We start from the raw sequence: 16,460 nt of genomic DNA, 5'->3' as shown, positions 1-16,460 counted from the left end.
TTCTCTCCATACCCCTTGATCCCCTTAGCCGTAAGGGCCATATCTAACTCCCTCTTGAATATATCCAATGAACTGGCATCAACAACTCTCTGCGGCAGGGAATTCCATAGGTTAACATCTCTGAGTGAAGAAGTTTCTCCTCACCTCAGTCGTAACTGGCTTACCCCTTATCCTTCGACTGTGTCCCCTGGTTCTGGACTTCCCCAACATCGGGAACATTCTTCCTGCATCTAACCTGTCCAGTCCCGTCGGAATCTTATACGTTTCTATGAAATCACCTCTCATCCTTCTAAACTCCAGTGAATAAAGGCCCAGTTGATCCAGTCTCTCCTCATATGACAGCCCAGCCATCCCTGGAATTAATCTGGTAAACCTTCGCTGCACTCCCTCAATAGCAAGAACGTCCTTCCTCAGATTAGGAGACCAAAACTGAACACAATATTCCAGGTGAGGCCTCACTAAGGCCCTGTACAACTGCAGTAAGACCTCCCTGCTCCTATACTCAAATCCCCTAGCTATGAAAGCCAACATACCATTTGCCTTCTTCACCGCCTGCTGTACCTGCATGCCCACTTTCAGTGACTGATGAACCATGACACCCAGATCTCATTGCACCTCCCCTTTTCCTAATCTGCCACCATCCAGATAATATTCTGCCTTCGTGTTTGCCCCCAAAATGGATAACCTCACATTTATCCACATTATACTGCATCTGCCATGCATTTTCCCACTCACCTAACCTGTCCAAGTCACCCTGCAGCCTCTTAGCATCCTCCTCACAGCTCACACTGCCACCTAGTTTAGTGTCATCCGCAAACTTCGAGATATTACACTCAATTCCTTCATCTAAATCGTTAATGTATATTGTAAAGAGCTGAGGTCCCAGCACTGAGCTCTGCGGCACTCCACCAGTCACTGCCTGCCATTCTGAAAAGGACCCATTTATCCCGACTCTCTGCTTCCTGTCTGCCAATCAGTTCTCTATCCACTTCAGTACATTACCCCCAGTACCATGTGGTTTGATTTTGCACACCAATCTCTTATGTGGGACCTTGTCAAAAGCCTTTTGAAAGTCCAAATACACCACATCCACTGGTTCTTCCTTGTCCACTCTGCTGGTTACATCCTCAAAAAATTCCAGAAGATTCGTCAAGCATGATTTCCCTTTCATAAATCCATGCTGACTTGGACCGATCCTGTCACTGCTGTCCAAATGCGCTGCTATTTCATCCTTAATGATTGATTCCAACATTTTCCCCACTACTGATGTCAGGCTAACCGGTCTATAATTACCCGTTTTCTCTCTCCCTCCTTTTTTAAAAAGTGGTGTTACATTAGCTACCCTCCAGTCCATAGGAACTGATCCTGAGTCAATAGACTGTTGGAAAATGATCACCAATGCATCCACTATTTCTAGGGCCACTTTCTTAAGTACTCTGGAATGCAGACTATCAGGCCCCGGGGATTTATCGGCCTTCAATCCCATCAATTTCCCTAACACAATTTCATGCCTGATAAGGATATCCTTCAGTTCCTCCTTCTCACTAGACCTACTGTCCCCTAGTACATTCGGTAGGTTATCTGTGTCTTCCTTCGTAAAGACAGAACCAAAGTATTTGTTCAATTGGTCTGCCATTTCTTTGTTGCCCATTATAAATTCACCTGAATCCGACAGCAAGGGACCTACATTTGCCTTCACTAATCTTTTTCTCTTCACATATTTATAGAAGTTTTTGCAGTCAGTTTTTATGTTCCCTGCAAGTTTTCTTTCGTACTCTATTTTCCCCCTCTTAATTAAACCCTTAGTCTTCCTCTGTTGAATTCTAAATTTCTCCCAGTCCTCAGGTTTGTTGCTTTTTCTAGCCAAATTATATGCCTCTTCCTTGGCTTTAATACTATCCTTGATTTCCCTTGTTAGCCATGGTTGAGCCACCTTCCCCGTTTTATTTTTACTCCAAACAGGGATGTACAATTGCTGAAGTTCATCCATGTGATCTTTAAATGTTTGCCATTGCCTATCCACCGTCAACCCTTTAAGTATCCTTTGCCAGTCTATTCTAGCCAATTCACGCCTCATACCGTCAAAGTTACCTTTCCTTAAGTTCAGGATCCTAGTTACCGAATTAACTGTGTCACTCTCCATCTTAATAAAGAATTCTACCATATTATGGTCACTCTTCCCCAAGGGACCTCACACAACAAGATTGCTAATTAGTCCCTTCTCATTACACATCACCCAGTCTAGGATGGCCAGCTCTCTAGTTGGTTCCTCGACATATTGGTCTAGAAAACCATCTCTAATACACTCCAGGAAATCCTCCTCCACCGCATTGTTACCAGTTTGGTTCGCCCAATCAATATGTAGATTAAAGTCGCCCATGATAACTGCTGTACCTTTATTGCATGCATCCCTAATTTCTTGTTTGATGCTGTCCCCAACCTCACTACTACTGTTTGGTGGTCTGTACGCAACTCCCACTAGCGTTTTCTGCCCTTTGGTATTCCGTAGTTCCACCCATACCGATTCCACATCATCCAAGCTAATGTCCCTCCTACTATATATAATATATATAAACTTTTATGCTATTTGTCAAATAAATAAATAAATATAAATATATATATAATATATAAACTTTTATCAAATAAATAAATATATATATATATAATATAGAAATTTTTATCAAATAAATAAATATAAATAACTAACTATATAGATGACTATGTCCATGCACTGGGCACTGGGCACTGTGCTGTTTGTGGGCACTGTCTGGAGCTGGATCACTGAGCAGACAGAGACATCCGCAGTGCCAGCCTGCCGTGCAATCGAACTTGGGCTCTCCTCGAGCTCCCGCCCTCGGCGCTGGATGATTGGTCGGTGACGTCAGCGCCGGCGAGCTGGCGCCCAGCCGATTGGCCGAGGTGGCTATCAGTCAGCGCCCAGCGGGCCGCCGCCAGGTTAGGTTGCGGGTGGCTGTGACTGAGGGAACGGACGGGAGCGGAGCGAGCGAGAGAGAGAGAGAGAGAGCCGGCCGCCATGTCAGCGCCTCAGGGCAATCCGGCCGCCGCCCCCTTCCTTCGGGCCGCCTCGACGCCCGGGAGGAGCTGAGTTAGCCGAGGGCGAGGGTTGGGGGAGAGAGCGAGAGCGAGAGCGGGCCGCAGGCCTCCAGGGCGAGGGGTGGGCCTATCGGGGGTGGGTGGGTGAAGAGTTTAAATGGGATCCACGGCCTGTGAGGGGAACCGTGAGGATCAAAGAGACCGCCGCCGCCGCCGCTGCCGCTGAGGGCAGCACAAAGCGGGCCCGGGCTGGGCCCCCGTCACAGGCCCCGGTCCACAGGGAAAGGGGAAGGGGGGCCTGCCGGTGTCTTCATCCCTTCAGCCCCACCCCCCCCCCCCCACACCCCATCTTCCTCCGGCAGGCGGTGCGGATCCTCCTCACTGGCTTCACATTGAAGAGGACAAGAGGGTGTTCCTGCATTGACCAGGTTAGTGCCTTGTGTGGCCCCCTCTGTACAGTGTGTGGGGGCAGTTTTCCTCCCTCCTGTCTTTCACTTCCACATTCCCTCATGCCATATAGCAAGAATAAATGGCGTCTCCACAGAGACAGAGAGAACTCATCCCAGGAGAGACAGGGCTTCTGGTTTCCTCGGATTGCAGAGGGAGGAGGAGGGAGAAGAAGCCAACTTTTTGAAAACTCAGTAATTGCTAAAAAAAAAACCTACAAGCGAATGAGAGAAACCTTTCATCCATTCATAAAGATGTTTGCATTTTTATTGTCACAATTAATTTCTCTTTGTTAGTTGCCTTCAGATGTGGTTACTTTTGAAGGGAGCCTGAGAAATATTTTTCTTTTTAATTTCTGCTAGAATTTTAAAAATCTTCTACATCTCTCTCTCTCTCTCTCTCTCTCTCTCTCCTTTCAGCTTTCTTTTGTGCACACAGTCTGCAAGCTGTCTGCATTCTCTTTTCAAAGCTTCTCTTCTTTCATTCACTCCCTTTCTGTAGTTCTTTCTCTTTTGTTCCCATTCTCTTTTCTTTCCCTCTCTCTATTCAGGCTTTTTTATTTTCCTGAATAATGTTGAGATTTTGGGATGGGGGGAAGGGTTTGAGCTTAAATTGCTGCAGAAGCTCAAATAAGCTTTCCTGCTTTCATACAAAGCAGATGGAGACCAGAAAAGAAATCTTAAGTGAATTATTTGCATGTACATTGGCTGTAATTTGAATGCTAAAGTACAGTACTTGTTGACAATGATTTTGTCTTGATTTGATAACTGTCTCTAAATCCAGTCACAATACATAAAGAATAAAAATAAAACATATGTACTCTGAAATCTTGCCCCCCGATTTGAATCAATACAAATGTTGAGGTATGGTCAGTTGTCTTCAAGACTTGAGAAAGGAACCAAGCCATGTCATTCAAATGTTGGCACTCCTGTGTGATTGGATCAATTGTGGGAATGACTGGCACCCCCTTTTCAAATTTAGTTCAGTTATTTAAATTCAGGAAATCCTGAAAATTATTTAGAGCTGAAACAATTTTTTTTTAAAAACCGTGGTGAGGAGAATTGAGAGGATTGGTTGGAATCTTGAGAGAACGATTCTACTGAGTCAGAAGGGTGTGGGTTCAAGTTCCACTTCAGAGACTTGAGCACAAAAATCTAGACTGGTACTCCAGTGCAGTGCTGCACTGTCGGAGATACCATCTTTTGGGTGAGTTAAACCGAGGTCCTGCCTGCCTCCTCAGGTGGATGTAAAAGATCCTATGGCACTATTTTGAAGAAGAGCAGGGGTGTTACCCCCTGTACCCTGGCCAATATTTATCCCATAGTCAACATCACTAAAACAGTTTATCTCGTCATTGTCACTTGCTGTTTGTGGGAGCTTGCTATGCACAAATCGTCTGCCGCAATTCCTATATTATAACAGTGACTGCACTTCAAAAAAGTACTTCATAAAAGTACTTCATTGGCTGTAAAGCGGCTCTTTGGTCGTGAATTGGTGCTATGTAAATGCAAGTCTTTTACTGCAGTTTTAAGAAACGCATAAATCATTCATTTGTATACAAAACATTAATTCAAAAGAATTAATTATTTAGTATAAAGATTGCAAATTTTATTTTCCTTTTTGAGGAGCCAAATAATCTACTTGCTGTAAATGTTTATTTCATTGTTAAATAAATTAATTTAATAGTTCAAGTCTGAAACAAAGTCTGACGTGATGCTACCATTTTTCATAGAAGGTGGAAAAAATTCCACGAAGGTACAGCATAATTCCAGTAGCCAAAGTAACCGGTTTTTCTATTCATTAACATGCCCACAATACTGAAATTTTACCGAGGTTATTAAAGCTTGTGAAGATATTCAGAGGTCACAGGGAGTTGGGCCACATCTGGTAGGAAAAAGCTATTGCATGATGGGAAAGAAAGACCCCAAATCACAACCCATGCACAGCATCTAATGGCTAGAGATTGAAAAGAACTTGCCTGCTAGGGCTAAGATCTGTCAAATGAATTGGATAAAGACATTTGGAGATAAATGCCTCTAGAAAATTGAATACCATTATAATTGATTTTTCATGCTTACAATTACCTTGAATGTACACTTTTTTTAAATATTCAAAAGTTGAATACTTGGCTCCCAGTGCCTTGAATTTAAAATCTTGAACTTTGTTTTCCAATCCCTCCATTGCCTCGTCCCATCCTATCTCTGTAACCTCCTCTAACCCTACAACCCTCCAAGATCTCTGCACTCCTCCAATTCTGGCCTCTTGTGCATCCCTGAATTTCAGCTTTGATGGTCATACCTTCTGCTGCCAAGACCCTAAGCTCTGGAATTTCCTCCCTAAACCCCTGCAACTCTACCTCCTCCTTTAAGGCATTCCTTAAAACCTACCTCTTTCACCAAGCTTTTAGTCACCTGTCCCAATATCTTCTTATGTGGCTCAGTATTAAATTTTGTTTGATAACATTCCTGTGAAGTGCCTTGGCATGTTTTACTAGTTAAAGGTGCTATATAAAGGCAAGTTGTTGCCAGTGATGGCTTTATTTTACTTTTGATAAGTACCTGTACATCAAATAATCAAAAATTGATTCTCATGAATTGAGTGTTTAATTCTCTCTTACACTATAGATATTTTGGTTTCATACTTTTCTAGTGATAGAATTTTCCCAAAATGTTATTTCTCTTCAAACTAAAAGTGGTCTTTGCTATGATTTAGAACAGTGCAGTGTGATCCATTGGTGTCACAGGGCGCCGGGGATACGATGAATCCTGTCAAAGGCATCCTCAATCAAATGGCTCCACACTATCCCTTTGCAATCAGAATGCGATATTGCCCAGAGCATGATCAAATAAATAATGGGTGATAGCCTGTACATGTCAGAGACTTCCACATAGGCGAGTTGAGCTAAAGGATGAGACTGTAGATCCTTTCATCAATTGGGTCACTGTCCTCAAATCCAAGTCGACAGTACGGATGGAGTCTCGCTCGTCTCTCAGTTGTTGCTACTACTTGAACCATTTTTTTTTGTCTTTGTAGCTTTCCTAACTTGCTAGCACGTGAACAGCAGTGGGTGCTCAGTTTTGCCATTTACACATTCAGTTTCCTCATCAGAGTAGCATCTAGTATTCAGTTGTGCTCAACCTTTATTTTAAGGTAAAACTCACTTGCCCTTGTCTCTTAGAATATTTTCATATTTTCTCCCATCTGCTACAAAACAATGGGCAATCTTCACACAGACCTGCATCGATGTATGGGCTACAGGGCGGTTGTATTTAACTTGTAAAAGTCAGCGTTCCGCGAGATAACATTTTCCTTTTGGAAATGACCTGTGGATTATCACTGTAAACAAGTTGGTTGCAATCGAACCATTAATTTACTTGTGTAGATGTAGTGGGGGTTCAGAAATATGATTATACTGCCTCCTTTCCAAAAAATATTTTTAATATTTATTCTTGGGCGTAGGTGTTGGGGGTACTGCAGAGGATTAGCTAACTAACCGAAAACAAAGAGTCGGGATAAATGGGTCTTTTTCCGGTTGGCAAACAGTAACTAGTGAGGATCGGTGCTGGGGCCTCAACTATTTACAATCTATATTAATGACTTGGATGAAGGGACCGAGTGTAATGTAGCCAAGTTTGCTGCTGATACAAAGATGGGTGGGAAAGCAAGTTGTGAGGAGGACACACAAAATCTACAAGGGGATATAGCCAGGCTAAGTGAGTGGGCAAAAATTTGGCAGATGGAGTATAATGTGGGAAAATGTGAGGTATCCACTTTGGCAGAAAAAATAGAAAAGCAAATTTTTAATTTAAACTGGGAAAAATTGCAAAGTGCTGCAGTACAGAGGGACCTGGGGGTCCTTGTGCATGAAACACAAAGTTAGTATGCTAGTTAAGCAAGTAATCAGGAAGGCATATGGAATGTTGGCCTTTTTGTAAGGGGGATAGAAGACCTGCTACAACTGTACAGGGTATTGGTAAGGCCACACCTAGAGTACTGCGGCAATTTTGGTCTCCGTATTTAAGGAAGGATATACTTGTATTGGAGGCTGTTCAGAGAAGGTTCACGAGGTTGATTCCAGGGATGAGGGGGTTGACTTATGAAGATAGGTTGGGCCTATATTCATTAGAGTTCAAAAGAATGAGAGGTGATCTTATCGAAACAAAAAAGATAATGAGGGGATTGGACAAGGTGGATGCAGAGAGGATATTTCCGCTCATAGAGGAAACTAAAACTAGGGGACATAGCCTCAGAATATGGGTCTGTCCATTTAAAACTGAGATGAGAAGGTATTTCTTCTCTGAGGGTTGTAAATCTATGGAATTCTCTGCCCCAGAGAGCTGTGGAGGCTAGTTCATTGAATATATTTAAGACGGAGATAGATAGATTTTTTGAGATAAAGGAGTAAAGGGTTATGGGGAGCAGACAGGGAAGTGGAGTTGAGTCCATGATCAGATTAGCCATGATATTAAATGGCGGAGCAGGCTCGAGGGGCCAGATAGCCTACTCCTGCTCCTGTTATGTTCTTATGTAGGTGTGAATGGCAAGGCCACGTTTCTTGCTCATCCCTACTTGTCCTGAGAAGGTGGTGATGGGCCACATTCTTCAATCACTACAGTTCTCACGCTGATGTTGCTCACAGTAGTGTTGGGCAGGGATTTTGACCCAACAATGAGGCAACTCTGGGTGGTGCGATTTAGTGCATGTTGGTGCTCCCATTATATTTTTGATGGTCGAGGTTGCAGTGCTGAGCGCTGCTGTTGAACTATTATGTGGGGCACGATTACAAGGTAGTAATGTTATCTCCGAGATTGTGATGGTCATTATAAGTTCCTTGGTTTATCTTAGCTTGTTTGACATCTGAGCACCCTGCTTCCCAAACAAAATGACTTCCTGTTTAATACAATTCTTTTTTTTTTTAAAGACAACAGTTGGATTTTCTTAAGTCCTTTCTGTTATGTTATTTTAGTCAGACAGGAATAAGCACAGTTTTGATGTTTACATTTGCAAAGTAAACACTCATTTTCTGATTAAGTTGGCTCATGTCCTTAAATCCAAATGAGTGGAAATAATAGATTCAATAGTGAAGTAAATACTTTTGATTTATATTGCAGAAAATGTTCTGGTGTGGGCTGTTCTGTATACTATTGCTAGAAATATAAACTAGTATTTTGAAATTTGTCTTGGCTGGATTCATAGTTATTTCTTGTTGATCCTTGTGTTCACTTCTCTATTCTTTACTTTCTCTTACAACTGGACACAATGCCTCATCCCAAAGACTCTGTCCAGCTGTAGTATTTAATAGGAATTGCTGTCAGGATGCCAAAGGTCTGTTTACAGACTTCAACTATTGAATTTATTTCAGATTGAGATTTTTTTTTTATTGTGGATACTTGTCCAGGATAACAAACCCTTCAAATCCTTGATTTAGGCAGATTCCAGAGTTTGGTGTTGTGTAAACATGGATCAAAGTCTCCCAGTAGATTGCTGCTAAGCAACCGATGTGGCAAAGTCTTCAATGGCCAGCACTTTGGGCTGAATGTTTTCTGCTTTTTTAGAACTAGCTTCTTCTCCCCCCACCCCATTTATAAAGACATTAGTAGAGTGCTACCAAGGAGGGAGAGAGAAAACAGGGAATTATAGACCGGTCAGCCTGACATTGGTAGTGGGTAAAATGATGGAATCAATTATTAAGGATGTCATAGCAGTGCATTTGGAAAGAGGTGACATGATAGGTCCAAGTCAGCATGGATTTGTGAAAGGGAAATCATGCTTGACAAATCTTCTGGAATTTTTTGAGGATGTTTCCAGTAGAGTGGATAAGGGAGAACCAGTTGATGTATATTTGGACTTTCAGAAGGCGTTCGACAAGGTCCCACACAAGAGATTGATGTGCAAAGTTAGAGCACATGGGATTGGGGGTAGTGTACTGACATGGATTGAGAACTGGTTGTCAGACAGGAAGCAAAGAGTAGGAGTAAATGGGTACTTTTCAGAATGGCAGGCAGTGACTAGTGGGGTACCGCAAGGTTCTGTGCTGGGGCCCCAGCTGTTTACACTGTACATTAATGATTTAGATGAGGGGATTAAATGTAGTATCTCCAAATTTGCGGATGACACTAAGTTGGGTGGCAGTGTGAGCTGCGAGGAGGATGCTGTGAGGCTGCAGAGCGACTTGGATAGGTTAGGTGAGTGGGCAAATGCATGGCAGATGAAGTATAATGTGGATAAATGTGAGGTTATCCACTTTGGTGGTAAAAACAGAGAGACAGACTATTATCTGAATGGTGACAGATTAGGAAAAGGGGAGGTGCAAAGAGACCTGGGTGTCATGGTACATCAGTCATTGAAGGTTGGCATGCAGGTGCAGCAGGCGGTTAAGAAAGCAAATGGCATGTTGGCCTTCATAGCAAGGGGATTTGAGTACAGGGGCAGGGAGGTGTTGCTACAGTTGTACAGGGCATTGGTGAGGCCACACCTGGAGTATTGTGTACAGTTTTGGTCTCCTAACCTGAGGAAGGACATTCTTGCTATTGAGGGAGTGCAGCGAAGGTTCACCAGACTGATTCCCGGGATGGCGGGACTGACCTATCAAGAAAGACTGGATCAACTGGGCTTGTATTCACTGGAGTTCAGAAGAATGAGAGGGGACCTCATAGAAACATATAAAATTCTGACGGGGTTAGACAGGTTAGATGCAGGAAGAATGTTCCCAATGTTGGGGAAGTCCAGAACCAGGGGTCACAGTCTAAGGATAAGGGGTAAGCCATTTAGGACCGAGATGTGGAGGAACTTCTTCACCCAGAGAGTGGTGAACCTGTGGAATTCTCTACCACAGAAAGTTGTTGAGGCCAATTCACTAAATATATTCAAAAAGGAGTTAGATGAGGTCCTTACTGCTAGGGGGATCAAGGGGTATGGCGAGAAAGCAGGAATGGGGTACTGAAGTTGAATGTTCAGCCATGAACTCATTGAATGGCGGTGCAGGCTAGAAGGGCCGAATGGCCTACTCCTGCACCTATTTTCTATGTTTCTATGTTTCTATGTAACAACTGTTTCACTCTGTGAGTGCGACTAGAAGATGGGGTTAAGCCAGATTGTGCTGAATTCCAACGTTCTAACCAGAGAGGTTTGATAGCCGGTTACTCTCTGGCCTGCTGTATACAAAATCATTTGATCCGCGGTTGGGAAACACAAAAGAGCAGGAATTCTGATATATATATTTATATGTCTGGTGTCAAAAGGGAGAGGAAGGCTGCAATGGGAATAAGTATAATAGAAAAGAATGTCAAACTTTCCCCCTTCCTATTTTTTTAACAAAGAAAGACATGTAAGAAAGGCATGCAAGAATATCCCGTGTCCCATCTTAGACCAATATAGTATGTTAACTCAAATGCATTTCGAGCTTCATAATTCTATATGTTCAAAATATACCAACGCTAGTGTGGTCTTGTTGCATTCCTGCCAGTGAAAGCTGCGCATCAGGTGGTTCCTATAACTTGATGGATGTAGATCTTTGAGAAATAGCATATTTAGCACATCCATACCTTTTTTTTATATTCTCTGTAGATGTTGCTGTGAATTTCTTAGCCTGACTATAGTCCTAACAAAATCCTACTAGGAAGTGTGAGATGTTGAAAAGCAAAATATTTCAGATGCTCAAAATCTGAAACGGGAAAATGCTGGAAACTGCCAACAAGTCAGACAGCAACTGTGGAGAGAGGAAGGTAGGTTTAATATTTTAGATCGACGAGAGGTCATTGACCTGCGACGTCAACCCTCTCCATAGATGCTTCTTGATTGCTTTGGGCGTTAGATGTTGGGGCGTTATGAGAAATGTAAAGAGGCAAATTCACAAAATGTACAATGTCAGACAGAATCAGGGGGAGGAATCTCCACTTTTTTTAAACAGGAAGCTGAGTGGAAATTTATTTTGGCTTTGAAATTACATATTTGTGTGAAATTCCTTCTTGTTGTTTCAAGAGGCGCTAACCCATCTAAAGTAAACAGGTTGATGCTTCTGTTAAAATAATGAAGAGAATGCCATACCCCACGCATTGATTAATGTAAAGGCCTTCATCTCCTCAATTTTGAAAAGAAAACTCGGCAAGTTTTTGAAAAGTTAAATATGTTTGATGTGATTGGAATAGTTTTCCACTTATAGGACGATTTAACTCCATCAGCCACACATTTTATATAATCATGAGATTGCTGTACTTTCTCATGTATTGGAAATTTCACAACTTTTCTGATGTGTGTTTGACCTTTTTTATAAAGCATATAATTACTGACAAGTTTTAATGCAATAGTTTAATTGGCAATTAAACTTCACTCTTTTAAAAACCCTAGATTAAAGTTGGTGTTCAAAATGTCGTCTCTAAAGTGCCATTGTGTGTAGATTTCTACCTGAATGGGAATTACTTGGCCCAAGGTCAGTGCCAGACGCTATTTTGAGAAAATTATTTCTTACGAGTAAGAGTTTTAAAGCCAGAAGTGGAATAGGTTTGCTCAAGTGATTTGAATTCAAGTTTGTATCTCCTTAGAGAATGATTGAAGTTAAAAAAAAAAATTCTGCATATATCTATTTGAGCAAATGTACATCAATAGTGCATGATTATTAATTTATGACTGATCCCACTGAGAGTGACAGAGTGGAGGTGCTCCCATTAGTTATGCTATAATCACTACTTTTGATCTAGGGTTGGTATCCTTTTTACTTAAAGGCTGAAGTTTTGTTACTTCAGTCTGTTCCCTTAGGCACTTTAAGTTACTATCACTTTCTGTTTGTGTTGAATTTACATAAGTGGTTCCATTTCAGTAAGTAGACTGATCACTGGTCGTTAAGCAAGTGGATATTCGGCAATAATGAACACTGCATTCTGAGTGCATAACTATTCTACTTGAATGTGAATTGACAATACTAACAGTTCATACTAGCTGTCTTTTAAAACGAATGTAAACTTTTTTTTTAAACCTTTTTTATATGGTGTCTCCAGCACCTTCCTTTTTAACCAGTGAGATTACCTGTTGAAAGCATTTGGAAGAAGAGGAAGATACAAGGCTATGGGGAGAGCAGGGCAGAACAATTGGTTTTGGATTGCTTTAGCAAAACACCAACAGAGGCACAATATCTTAAACGGATTCCTTCTGTATTGTAAACTGCCTATGGTTCTCCCGTTCCCTTTTTGGGGGCGGGGGGGTGGTGATCTTTCTGACGTGAAGCATATATTTGGTTTCTTAACGTCTTCATACACCCAACTGTAAACTGATTGCCTTACCTTGAATTCTTTGGTTGCAAGGTACAGGCACAGTAAGGTTGCTGTCATGTCTTGTCACTGTCCCCTATCTTGAAAAATTAGAGACTGTCTTAGTTGCTTCCTTTTTATTGTATGGACTGAAAATCCATACTCATGCAGCATATCTGTTGCCTGTACTTTTTTTAGAAATGCTGTTCTATTAATCAGCTCCACTGTAGTCACATTCTAGCTAGTGTAAATACTCTTTTGTAACCTATTATAAATATTAACGGACTTCTCCAAATTTGTATTGGTATTCCTGATGTATCTGTTAAGCATGTGTTGTGAATATACGTGTAGTCTGCTACAAACAAGCATGTGTTGTGAATATACATGCAGTCATATGTGTAGTCTGCAGCAAACCAAATTGTGTTGTACCTACCATTTCTAATAAACTGAAAGCTCACCCCTGTCATCAATGATGTATAAACTTTCTGGGGGTTTGTAAAAGGAAGTGAAAGTTCAGAAGCGCTTCCTGTTATATTTCCATTTATATGTCAGTGTGGAACTAAGTGTTGAGACTTTTTTGGAACAATGCTGACGTGTACCTTTTGGTTTTTATAAAAAAGAGAACTCCAAATGTTTACATGAAGGTGCAGTGCCTTGAAATTCTTTACCTATTTTTGGCAAGAAGGCCTCGGGTTTTATCACCAATCTGTGTTGAGCTGGCTATAGCTGATGTCAGCTAGGTCAGGAATAGGGGTACTACATTTGCCCTTTTAATCCTCCGACAATCAGCTGGAGTTCCTGCTCCTGATTGCTGTCCAAAGGCCTACAGGGGAAAGGCAAGGACATAATTGGATTCGGCCATGATGCTTCCCACAGTGGTATATCCAGCCAGCATTTACTGTTGTAGCTCATAGATGAAGAATGGCCACTTAGCCACCACCTAGAGATTCTCGGCTGCAAAGAATCGAGGCTTTCGAGAGAAGGGCGGGTGGAAAAACTGCAAAAAGGATGGGAGGAAAAAGAATTTCTCCTACAATGTTCCTTTCTACACATTCCCTCAAAAAAAAGCTTTCCTTTGTCATTGGGGATATTCCGACTTTTGTATTGTAAAGGTACAATCAGTCCTTCAGGGTTGGTTTGTCTACTCTGTATGGTGATCTCTACTCTTGAATTCTTGTCCATTGGTTACAAATAAGAAAGCAAATATACAAATTGTGTCTGATTGACATTAACCCCCGATTGGAGGTGGTGACATTTTTCTCTTTATGTACTTATTGGGGGAGTACTGGAATCTTGTAGCCAATATGAAATATGGAGTGCTGCATTCAGTCTAAATTCTTATTCCTGGTTTTATAAAACCACACTTACCTTTAACTTCTCCCCCAACCCCTTTTCCTCATCTCTTCACCCCCCCCCCCGCCCCCCAACTCTGCACCCATTTTTATTTAGCCTATAGATTGGGGTTCCAAATCTTTCTAGTATTGGGTCCATTAAGTAACTGTTGTAAATGATCTGTCTTTCATCAACTGGTGGGTAGTTTGCTGCAGATATGTCAGCTTGTGTTGATTTCTGAAGTGAGATGCTTCACTTTGCACTGCATACTGTGTGGTGCATGGGCTATCGCGGTGTATTAGTAGAACGTGCAGTATTGGACAGTTCTGTGGTACAGTTGTGTGACCACATGATTCTAGAGCTGCTTCAAGGGGAGTCGAGGGTTATGGGGAACAGGCAGGAAAGTGGAGTTGAGACTAAGATCAGATCACGATCTTATTGAATGGCGGAGCAGGTTCAAAGGGGTGTATTGCCTATTCCTGCTCCTCCTTGTGTTATGTTCTTCATTTTGAATATATTTTTTATACCCAAGTATTTCTTGATTCTCTCCTGAATTGTGCTCTTTCACATTGATATGCGCAATGGTCATTTCACATTAAACGAATTCACGCACAGGCATCTTCCACCCTTCAAGATGTAGTTCAGGACCTGGAATGTCTGGTCCCTTATTGAAACACCTGTGAACTCATCCTTCTTTGGTGTGGAAGTAGATCATCCTCAACACGAGGAACTGCCTAATATTATGCTAAACTATATGCACGTAAACTTGTGGGTGAAGCATTGGTAATGAATAGTAAGCAAAATGTTCCTGTTGTAATTTTAAAATTACATGCCACATGCTACAGTGAAGAAAAATTGAAGTGTTAAACAAAAGTTTATTTAAAAAAAAAAAAATGGAATTATTTAACTTGACGACTGAAGTGGGAATGAGCGAGCTGATTGGAGTCAGGATGAGAGTAAAGTGTTATCTGTTTTTTCGCCCTTCCTAATGGAGCTTGTTTGTGTTCATGTCCACCTCCCCATCTCAAATTAAGTGGCCCAGTTTTCTCCATGTTAATGCTTTCTAATTTTAGTGCCTGCCGTGGCTCAGTGGGTAGCACACTCTCCTTTTGAGGCAGAAGGCTGTGGGTGCAAGTCCCACTCCAGAGACTTGAGCACAAAATCTAGGCTGACACTCCAGTGCAGCGCTGAGGGAGTGCTGCACTGTCAGAGGCGCCGCCTTGCGGATGAAACGTTAAACCAAGGCCGCATCTGCGCTCTCAGTTGGATGTAAAAGATCCCTTTTGAAGAAGAGCAGGGGAGGGTATCCCTGGTGTCCTGGCCAATATTTATCCCTCAATCAGCATCACTAAAAACAGATTATCTGGTTATTATCACATTGCTGTTTCTGGGAGCTTGCTTGTGTGCAAATTGGCTGCCATATTTTCTACATTACAACAGTGACTGCACTTCTAAAAGTACTTCATTGGCTGTATAGCGCTTTGGGATGTCCTAAGGTCGTGAAAGGTACTATATAAATGCATGTCTTCCTTTACAATCATGCATTATGTTCTTTGCTTTAGAAAATTCAAACTCCAGAAAGCAAGCTACTGCAGATCTGGAAGGAGCAAAATGTGAATCACCAGATTTAAAATTAATATTTGACCTGGGGTCCCCAAATTGGTTTTATATATTCACTCTAGAATCCTATGGGAAAGCAGGGTCCTGAGTGGCTGTTCCTGGGAACAGTAGGCAAAACAGTAAGTTAATTCCTCCAATTTACAGATGAGTGCACAGGATATTCTAATGTCCAGCAGAAAAAGCAGATAAGACCATCATTGTATGTAATGGAAAGTGCCTCTTTGACATTACATATATCTGTACTCCGTATGGGTACAAATGGGACTTCAGCGTAAAACCTTCTGGTGCAGAGGCAAATACACAACTGATTAAAAGATAATGGAAAATTATACCTTAGATCCAGTCTAAATTGCATCTCCAATCCTGATTTGGGAGCTGGAACATTTAGTGGCGTTCTTTATAGGGAGCCTTCTGTATAACTTGAATATAATTGGCCTTGATGATAATTGTAACAATTTCATAAATTTGCATTATAAAATTCGTAACTAGCACTTAAATGGAAAACTGAGACACTTGTACACTTAATTCTGTTGTCTCAATTGTTTCCTGCACACTTTGTGCCCTATGAGATTGATGCTCTAGTCTGCATAAATTACTTTTTTATTGGGAAATGTAGAGACTTTTAAAAAAATTGTGCAATTATATTTTAGAATAAAACACAAAATCTATTTACTATTCCTGAACATAAAACAGCAAATTATCACATTAGACTTTAAAAAAAATTTAAAAATAAAGAAAATTTAAAAAATTGACTCTTGGCTATAT

General features: G+C 41.5%; 1 protein-coding gene across 4 annotated transcripts in view; it reads left to right on the top strand.

Annotated features, from left to right (window-relative positions):
• The first annotated feature begins 2,945 nt into the window (after positions 1 to 2,945).
• znf710a (zinc finger protein 710a) overlaps positions 2,946 to 16,460 on the top strand; it is a 36,898-nt gene continuing 23,383 nt past the window's right edge. For 3 of the 4 annotated variants that reach the window (XM_070858282.1, XM_070858279.1, XM_070858281.1), the window contains exon 1: positions 2,946 to 3,482. The gene's annotated coding sequence lies outside the window, so the exon portion shown is untranslated. Of the gene's footprint in view, positions 3,483 to 11,067; positions 11,226 to 11,847; positions 11,930 to 16,460 lie in introns of all 4 variants that reach the window. The other variant, XM_070858280.1, reaches the window with a different exon arrangement.

Source organism: Pristiophorus japonicus, chromosome 17 (genome assembly GCF_044704955.1).
Source record: "Pristiophorus japonicus isolate sPriJap1 chromosome 17, sPriJap1.hap1, whole genome shotgun sequence".
In the NCBI taxonomy this organism is placed as follows: domain Eukaryota; kingdom Metazoa; phylum Chordata; class Chondrichthyes; family Pristiophoridae; genus Pristiophorus; species Pristiophorus japonicus.
This window is presented reverse-complemented; position numbering and strand designations above follow the sequence as displayed.